The sequence below is a fragment of the Schistocerca piceifrons genome, chromosome 2 (assembly GCF_021461385.2).
Source record: "Schistocerca piceifrons isolate TAMUIC-IGC-003096 chromosome 2, iqSchPice1.1, whole genome shotgun sequence".
In the NCBI taxonomy this organism is placed as follows: domain Eukaryota; kingdom Metazoa; phylum Arthropoda; class Insecta; order Orthoptera; family Acrididae; genus Schistocerca; species Schistocerca piceifrons.
In genome coordinates this window covers 277110642-277119807 of record NC_060139.1, presented here as the reverse complement: position 1 = coordinate 277119807, position 9166 = coordinate 277110642, and the positions used below count along the sequence as shown (strand labels likewise).

Sequence of the window (9166 nt, the reverse complement as noted above, 5' to 3'; positions counted from 1 at the left end):
ATGCTAAAACAAGCATTTAAATTTTAAATATCTTTTTTATTGCACGTAGCTTCTTGCTTAATGGGGGAAGAAATTGCTTGCACATTACAGTAGAGTATATTCGTTGTCGCCCAGTACATCAGATGTGCCAGTTATGCTGAGATTATGCATGCCTTCACACGAAAAGTTTGGTTAAAGGCGAACCAGACAACTCCACCATCGGATACTGTACAACTTCCAGAAGCCAGGGGATTTGGCAGATGCAGCCAGAATTGGTCGACAGAAAGTTATAGTAGGAAAGTTGATCGAGGTGCAAGTTGCCTGCTATTCGAGTCCCACGAAATCTGTGCGACACCTGTCTCAGTTGGTAGTGTCCACACGCCACTGTGCAAGTTTAAAGACGCAGTGGTGCACATAGCGTCTTTTGTGAGTTGTCAATGATCACGTCCCTGTAACTCCAAAGGGCGAAGATCTCGATGGCTGGATTTGTCTGAGGAGGCACGGTTTCACTTCGGTGCATATGTGAATGAACAGAATTCACACATTTGCCCTGCACAAAATCCATATCATCTGCACAAGTCCCGTCCTCACGCTCAGAGTGAGTGTTTGATGTGCAGCGTCGCGTAGGCGAATCTTCATCACATTCTTTGATGATAACACAGAGGACAATCAGCATTACATAAGCATGGCGAAACAATTTGACGCTCTACCTGAAGACCATATACATACACTACACATGGTTTCAACAATACAGTACTTATGCAGGCAACAACGCTATGGCAGTGTTGAGTGACTGTTCTCAGGGAGTTTCAAAGAGTTGTTGACCTCCTCCTCCCCTACCCCCTGCCTCCTGATTTGTGCCCATCTGACTTTTTGTTGCGGGGATTACCTAAGAAGGCTGCTTATAGAACCGACTGCCTCTAATGAACTGACCCTCACTCAAACAAACCGACATTTCTAAAAATTCTACTAAATATTTCACTTCAGTTTTGGACCAGTGGAATGGCATTCAACTGTGATCAGCACAAGCGCCTTGTGATGTGTCCACGTCTCTCAAAAACATGTTATCGTGTTCATATCACTCTTTGAGCACAATGACGATATGTTATGAGACAGAGCCGCAAATGAGTACTTTTCAGACTGGGTAAGAGCTCTTGATGATGAATTTGAATTCAAGGACTGACATAGGCAGAATGAGTAAATCTGTCTGCTCTATGACCTTAACGTTTCCTATCAAATTCCTTCAGAGGAGCACCTTTCAGGCGGGTGACCAAGCTTAATTTGGAGAGTATGTATTTCTTTGTCAGAATTTTCTGCATCGCACTCCTTTAAAGCTTGGTTTACGCCGGAGCAAAGACAAGTGAACAAGATTTGTCTCTGGTGTAAACGGTAGACGAGCGCGAGTGAACTGCAACCGGTCCTGTTCGGTTCGCATTTGCTAGTGTTACCTCTTGTGTTCTGCTGGTAGCAAGGGCGCCCATAACCGGGGCAAGAGAGGGCTGCCCTCCCCCTGCGCCCCCCCCCCCCCCACACACACACCTAGCTCTCAGAAAAAGGAAAAAATATAGTGCAGCCAGGTGTTCTTCTTTCAAGAAAATGATTGAAAAGTTGGAATTACGATGGTATTTAACAGGATCGGAACTGGATTGCAAGCCGCCATTCGTTTTCCTAAACATTAAAAATGTCCATGCCTCCAGGTTTTGGCATTCCTCTCCCCTATAAATTATGATATGAGGCGCTCTTGCCTCATTGGTGCTTCTGGAATCAAAGAGATCCACTTCATAAACGCCGAAGGAAAAGAAAAATATACACTCCTGGAAATTGAAATAAGAACACCGTGAATTCATTGTCCCAGGAAGGGGAAACTTTATTGACACATTCCTGGGGTCAGATACATCACATGATCACACTGACAGAACCACAGGCACATAGACACAGGCAACAGAGCATGCACAATGTCGGCACTAGTACAGTGTATATCCACCTTTCGCAGCAATGCAGGCTGCTAATCTCCCATGGAGACGATTGTAGAGATGCTGGATGTGGTCCTGTGGAACGGCTTGCCATGCCATTTCCACCTAACGCCTCAGTTGGACCAGCGTTCGTGCTGGACGTGCAGACCGCGTGAGACGACGCTTCATCCAGTCCCAAACATGCTCAATGGGGGACAGATCCGGAGATCTTGCTGGCCAGGGTAGTTGACTTACACCTTCTAGAGCACGTTGGGTGGCACGGGATACATGCGGACGTGCATTGTCCTGTTGGAACAGCAAGTTCCCTTGCCGGTCTAGGAATGGTAGAACGATGGGTTCGATGACGGTTTGGATGTACCGTGCACTATTCAGTGTCCCCTCAACGATCACCAGTGGTGTACGGCCAGTGTAGGAGATCGCTCCCCACACCATGATGCCGGGTGTTGGCCCTGTGTGACTCGGTCGTATGCAGTCCTGATTGTGGCGCTCACCTGCACGGCGCCAAACACGCATACGACCATCATTGGCACCAAGGCAGAAGCGACTCTCATCGCTGAAGACGACACGTCTCCATTCGTCCCTCCATTCACGCCTGTCGCGACACCACTGGAGGCGGGCTGCACGATGTTGAGGCGTGAGCGGAAGACGGCCTAACGGTGTGCGGGACCGTAGCCCAGCTTCATGGAGACGGTTGCGAATGGTCCTCGCCGATACCCCAGGAGCAACAGTGTCCCTAATTTGCTGGGAAGTGGCGGTGCGGTCCCCTACGGCACTGTGTAGGATCCTACGGTCTTGGCGTGCATCCGTGCGTCGCTGCGGTCCGGTCCCAGGTCGACGGGCACGTGCACCTTCCGCCGACCACTGGCGACAACATCGATGTACTGTGGAGACCTCACGCCCCACGTGTTGAGCAATTCGGCGGTACGTCCACCCGGCCTCCCGCATGCCCACTATACGCCCTCGCTCAAAGTCCGTCAACTGCACATACGGTTCACGTCCTCACTGTCGCATCATGCTACCAGTGTTAAAGACTGCGATCGAGCTCCGTATGCCACGGCAAACTGGCTGACACTGACGGCGGCGGTGCACAAATGCTGCGCAGCTAGCGCCATTCGACGGCCAACACCGCGGTTCCTGGTGTGTCCGCTGTGCCGTGCGTGTGATTATTGCTTGTACAGCCCTCTCGCAGTGTCCGGAGCAAGTATGGTGGGTCTGACACGCCGGTGTCAATGTGTTCTTTTTTCCATTTCCAGGAGTGTATGATTGGCAGAAAACTAGCGGATCAGTTAAAAGTTGATGAGAGTTTGGAGCAAGCTGAGGATTCCGCCTATATTTAGTTCTATTTAGAACACTGACAGATGCATCACTTAACAATGTATCTGTACACGTCATGTGAAAAGAACTCGCACGAACATTTTAACTGTCCTCAGTACTGCATGATAACGAACAGTTACATGCACGTATATATAAAGAAAGAAAGCAGTAAAAATTATCGTGGCACACAGTATATACAACGAGACCATAGATATTCATTTAAATACTTTGACCATGACTCTGACCAAGCTTAACAAAAGTCCAAACGGCAACATAAAAAGCATCATGGAACAGATTAGGAAAGGATGGGGAAGGAAGTCGGCCTTGCCCTTTTAAAGGAACCATCCCGGCATTTGCCTGAGGTGATTTAGGGAAATCACGGGAAACCTAAATCAGAATGACCGGCCGTGGGTTTGAACCGTCGTCCTCCCGAGTGTGAGTCCAGTATGCTAACCTCTGCGCCACACCGACGAAGCAATGACAGAAATAGAGTGGGATAAAAATTCACGGTGAAAGGATATCAATGGCACGATTCGCTGATGACATTGCTACCCTCAATGAAAGTGAAGAAGAATTACAGGATCTGTTGAATGGAATGAACAGTGTAATGAGTACAGAATATGGGTTGAGAATAAAACCGGAAAAGATAAAAGTAACGAGAAGTAGCACAAATGAGAATAGCGAGAAACTTAACATCGAAAATGGTGATCACGAAGTAGACGAAGTCAAGGAATCCTGTTACCTTGGAAGCAAAGTAACCGAAATGGACGATGCAAGGAAGGTATAAAAAGCAGATTAGCACAGGCAAAGAGGGTGTTCCTGGTCAAAAGAAGTCTACTACCATGAAACTGAGAAACAAATTTATGAGAATGTACGTTCAGAGCACAGCATTGTATGGTAGTGAAACATGGACTGTGGAAAAACCGGAACAGAAAAGAATCGAAGTATTTGAGTTGTGGTGCTACCAAGAATGTTGAAAATTAGGTGGACTGATAAGGTAAGGAAAGAGGAGGTCATGTCCAGAATCGGAAAGGAAAGGAATATGTGGAAAACACTGACGAGAAGGAGGGACACGATGATCAGACATGTGTTAACACATCAGGGAATAACTTCCATGGCACTAGAGGGAGCTGTAGAGGGTAAAAACTGTATAGCAAGACAGAGATTGGAATACATTCAGCAGATGACTGAGGACGTAGATTGCAAGGGCTACTCTCAGATGAAGAGGTTGGCACAGGAAAGGAATTCGCGGCGGGCCGCATCAAACCAGTCAGAAGATTGATGACTAAAAAAAAGCTGATTAAAATTAAAAACATACAAAAGACCCATCATTCTTGTCGCTTATGTTCTTGGTAGTTGTAATGTTATAGCTAATTAATCACAGTTATGTTAAAGATTTTTGGTAATAAATAATAATGGGTTATCCAGGATCACGCCAACTACCTTCTGACAAGCAATATAGCAGATTTTATCAAGTAGCCTATGTGACAGGTCGTACGTGTACTTCACATTTCATTAATCATATTTTACTGACATTATCTGGGTAGTAAGCACGCGTACTTTAACAAAATCCTTTAAGTGCTTCGCATATGTAACTGCAGACATCGGAAACTATTTGAGATATAACACCTTTTGAAATGCGAAACAATCGCTAACGTTAATGCCTCCAGTTACTAATAATTAGAGTATAATTGTTAGTCATTGTTCAGCTTATGTTGGTCGTCGGTAATTAATGTTCTCTTTTTAAATTTCCTCTTCAACTGTAATGAGAAACCAGCGAAAAGCGTCAACCAACGAATGTGGAAAGTTTTGGAATAATGCTAAGGAAAGTTCGAACTGCAATTCAGTGTTAAATGCACTGCCTACACGCATTTCACGCTTATGTACAAATTCAGACACGTAAATTATTCTTCTATTCCTACATAAATTCTCTTACTTCGTCGAAAACAATGCGCTCGCCCTACAACTTCGTTCTCTCCGAGTATCGAAGTCTTCCACCGTAGCTCTAAATATACAGTGTTGTATCAATACCACTTAGATGGAAAGGCCGAACAAATGCGAGAAATCGAACTTGTGACGTCAGCTGTATGTTCCTAATTTAGTCAGACGGTCTAAAAAGTAAAAATTATCAACGTACCGTTAAGTTCCTAACTTGTGTTGTGACTTTAACGCTACGTAATATATACTCAATGACGTTTCATCTTTATTATGGTTATGAACTGTTGCGCATCGAAAGATAATGGATATTACACAGCAGAAAACGAGGTTCATGTGTTCACGTTTCCTAAAGACGATACCATCAGACAGAAAAGGCTCCACTCAATTTCAAGGCAGATTTCACAGTTACTACTTATTCAGTGATAAGTTTAACAGGTACCTCTGTTTCGAAATTAATTTATTAGTGCATGATTTAGGAAATGATATATTATTTTTGCCGGATCACTTCGTTTTCGTCTATTACGATTAGTGTGTACTTCACTGCTCATTTTTCAGGTCTGTCACAGGCATTTCAAAGCTAGCGACATTATCTGCGGAGTATCTGCCACAGACGAAAAAACCAAAACGATTTTTTTCGATCCGTGCAGCCTGCCTATCTTCAGCTGTAAGGCTATACAAAGAGAGACCAGCAGAAAAAAGGACTCTGTTGAATGCACATTACTGCAGGAAGGCATAATGAGTATTTAAAAAGATTTTCATATAACAGCCTTTAGGAACTGAAAGTTAATGTAACATCCTCACAGAAGAATGTGGTGAGAACAGTTAAAGAAGAGTGAGTTATTTTTATGTGTATCGATCTATGTGTGAACTCCAATTACTTAGTGTATATTGTGACTGAAAGTCGTTTGAAAGTGGTGGTCTATTTGCAAGGAGTTTCATTAAACAAAATTCTTGTCACATAATTTGTTCTTAAAGTTGTAATGCTAACGGAAAGTTGTGTGAAAACAACCGGCTGCGATGGGCGTGCCTCGGTATTTTTGTGTGTTACATGAAAATGTGTGAATGCTTTGCTAAACAACTGCCAAACATTTAAAAAAGCCACAGATGTTCCTAAAAGTTCATACGTTCGAAAATACTGCATTTTTTTCAAAGACGCCAGTAGCATTGTTTAAAAACGTGCTAGTCGTGTTGTGTATGTTATGAACGAAATTAATCGCAGCTATGCATTCTTTATTGTTTTTGCTTCGTTTCCACAACGACAACCATGTTTGTTTTCTCTTTTAACTAATCTCATTCAAGTGTCAACTCAAAAATAGCTAAACTTTACAAGCCACACAATTCTTCTGGTGTTGGCTGCTTTGTATTACGATCGCCGCTTGGGTATGATGTCACGATACGGTTGTGTGGCCTTCGGTGTTGGTTGTATGCCGTGTACCGACTGTTAGCGGGAAAAATAATAACGCAGCGTTCATAGACTACACTCGTTATCTCGTATTCTCTTGTGTTCGCTCGAGTGTAAACGCCCTTTTACAGACACGAGCGGATGGCAGTGAACAATGCCGAATAGTCTGGAAAGCTCGTTCACTTTTGTCCGCTTCCATTCGAGCCGATGTAAAACAGTCTTAGCGGTTCAGCTCTCGCGATCAATGGCGAAACGAGGCTACCAAAGAGGTATATAAACTACATAGAGTGGCTATCTGTGAGGTAACAGCGCTCCCAGCGGCAGCAAAAAGCAACACCGGCCGCCATTTTTTGAAACGTCTACATGTCAGTATATTTACATTTGGTGTATAGTATTGGCGTCAGAAAATCAGTTTTCCGGTTGTAATTTGTTTTAAAAGTCTTGTTGACGGATCGCGAATCATGTCCAGTGTACAATTGCGCTAACAGAAGTGATAAAACAACTGGAATATCATATTTCAGGTGAGTATCTAAATGCGTGTTGTACTTAGCGTCTTGTGCATCATTTTCGTGTTTAAGCTGTATACAAAATGTAAATAAGCTACTGTATACACGTATCTTTATTTTTAGATTTCCTCTGAAAAAGAAAGAGCTGTTAAATCGATGGGTAGCCAATATGAGGCGAGATAAGTGGCAGCCAACTCAATGTAGCTACGTATGCTCGTTTCACTTTGAAGATAGATACATGTATAGTACAAACGAGAAAAGGCGACTTCTGGCAAACGCAGTACCGATAATATTTACGTTTCCTGACCATTTGCAGAAAACAACTATAGTATAGAGACAACCAAGCAAACGGCCTGTCAGTGAAGAATCAGCTTCCTTATCAAATGAACCAGGTAAAATAGTTTGTTGTTATTTATTTGCTGTATGGGTTATGTGTGAATTTTACTATTAATCAATATATCTTTAAAGAAAAATAAAGCTTAATGATAATACTTCATTTTTGTAGGTGAAAGAGTGAATCAGAATGATCATACAGATCATTCTTATTGTTTGCCTAGCCCCAAAAAATTGAAACAGAATTATGAGGCACTACAGAAAAGGACCGAGAAGCTTACGAAACAAGCGAAACATGCAAGGCAAAGTGTTTCAAGAAAGAAGAAACAAATTGTGACATAGGTTGTAGGCCTATTAAGAGACTTCAAGACTGTGCTTCTGAAGTGATAGGGTGTGACAAAAATAGTGATATTCTGAAGTAACTTTTTGAAATGCAAAACAAATGTTCAATTCCTGAATATCCTACAGAAATAAGACAGTTTGCCCTTGCACTCAATTTTTACTCCTCCAAAACTTATAATTATTTGAGGAAGTTTGTTAAATTACCCCATCCTCGAACACTCCGCAGGTTGGCAACTACAGTAAATGGCAGTCCTAGATTTACGGAAGAAAGCTTAAAAAATTAGCGGATGAGGTTCAACGTAGTTCAGGACCTAGTTTAGCTGCATTTATGTTCGATGGGGTGGCTCTTAAAAAAGACTTAATGTGGGATGGTAATAAGGTCTGGGGTTATGTTGACTTAGGGCAAGGATGTGAGGAAAGTGATGATAGCCAAATAGAAAATGAGGCACTAGTGTTTATGGTCACTGGGATTAATAAGAGTTTGAAATTTCCTGTTGGCTATTGTTTTCTTAATGGTTTAACGGCAAGTGTGAAACTTAATTTACTGCAGCAGTACCTCCGTAAATTGGAGGAAACTGATGGAAAACAGGTTTCATTGCAATAAAATGTATCAAAAATAGTTTTTATACTGCTTCAAAGGGTGTATTCAAATTGTTAACAGTAGCAGAAAGGGTTTTCAGGGACTGTCAAACCTTAATATGGAAGAAGAACTTCCTTCTGTAGTTGGGTGTGGAATTGTTCAGAATGTTGGGTGACAGGCCGAATTTATTTACTCGATTTTGACCATCTAATGGTGCCAGCTGAATTTAGAGAAGAGTCACATTACTCTTTTTTAGTCAGGATGCTGTTAAAATAGTATTTTAATTGTAGGTTACACCATTTGTGCAAAAACCAGGCCAATGGAAGAAAGAGGGAAACATATTCGGCAAATATATACAAACTTATATTGTTTAAGGGACAATGAAAGGTCCTGCGCTGCCAATTGATCGTTATTGGACCTTTTGAACTATTTAAAATTGTTTTTGACCTAATCAAAGGGACAGTGAAAGGTCCTGCGCTGTCAATTGATCGTTATTGGACCTACTGAACTATTTAAAATTGTTTTTGACCTAATCTATACGGCATTGCAGCGAAATGAACTGCAACATTTCGTAATTAACTCTTCAATTAATCGATGTCAGAAGTGTGTTTCATTTCTTTTAGCCTTCATCACTATATGTTTTACAGTAGAGAAATCAGATTGTCAGTGCAGATTGGCTTTTTTTTTTTGCGCCATGCGTAGTAAACAATAACAACATTCAGTGTTAGCAGACGACGGTAGGCTGCACCTTGACGTTACAAGACATGGCGGCTCAGTTTTCAAGTTGCTTCAAAGATGG

The 9166-nt window shown here is 42.5% G+C and overlaps 1 long non-coding RNA gene across 1 annotated transcript; it reads left to right on the top strand.

Annotated features, from left to right (window-relative positions):
* Positions 1 to 6949: 6949 nt before the first annotated feature.
* On the top strand, positions 6950 to 7858 carry LOC124778007. The gene is made up of 3 exons (XR_007015823.1): positions 6950 to 7127; positions 7236 to 7504; positions 7618 to 7858. It is a non-coding gene; the product is annotated as an uncharacterized LOC124778007 (long non-coding RNA).
* Positions 7859 to 9166: the final 1308 nt, after the last annotated feature.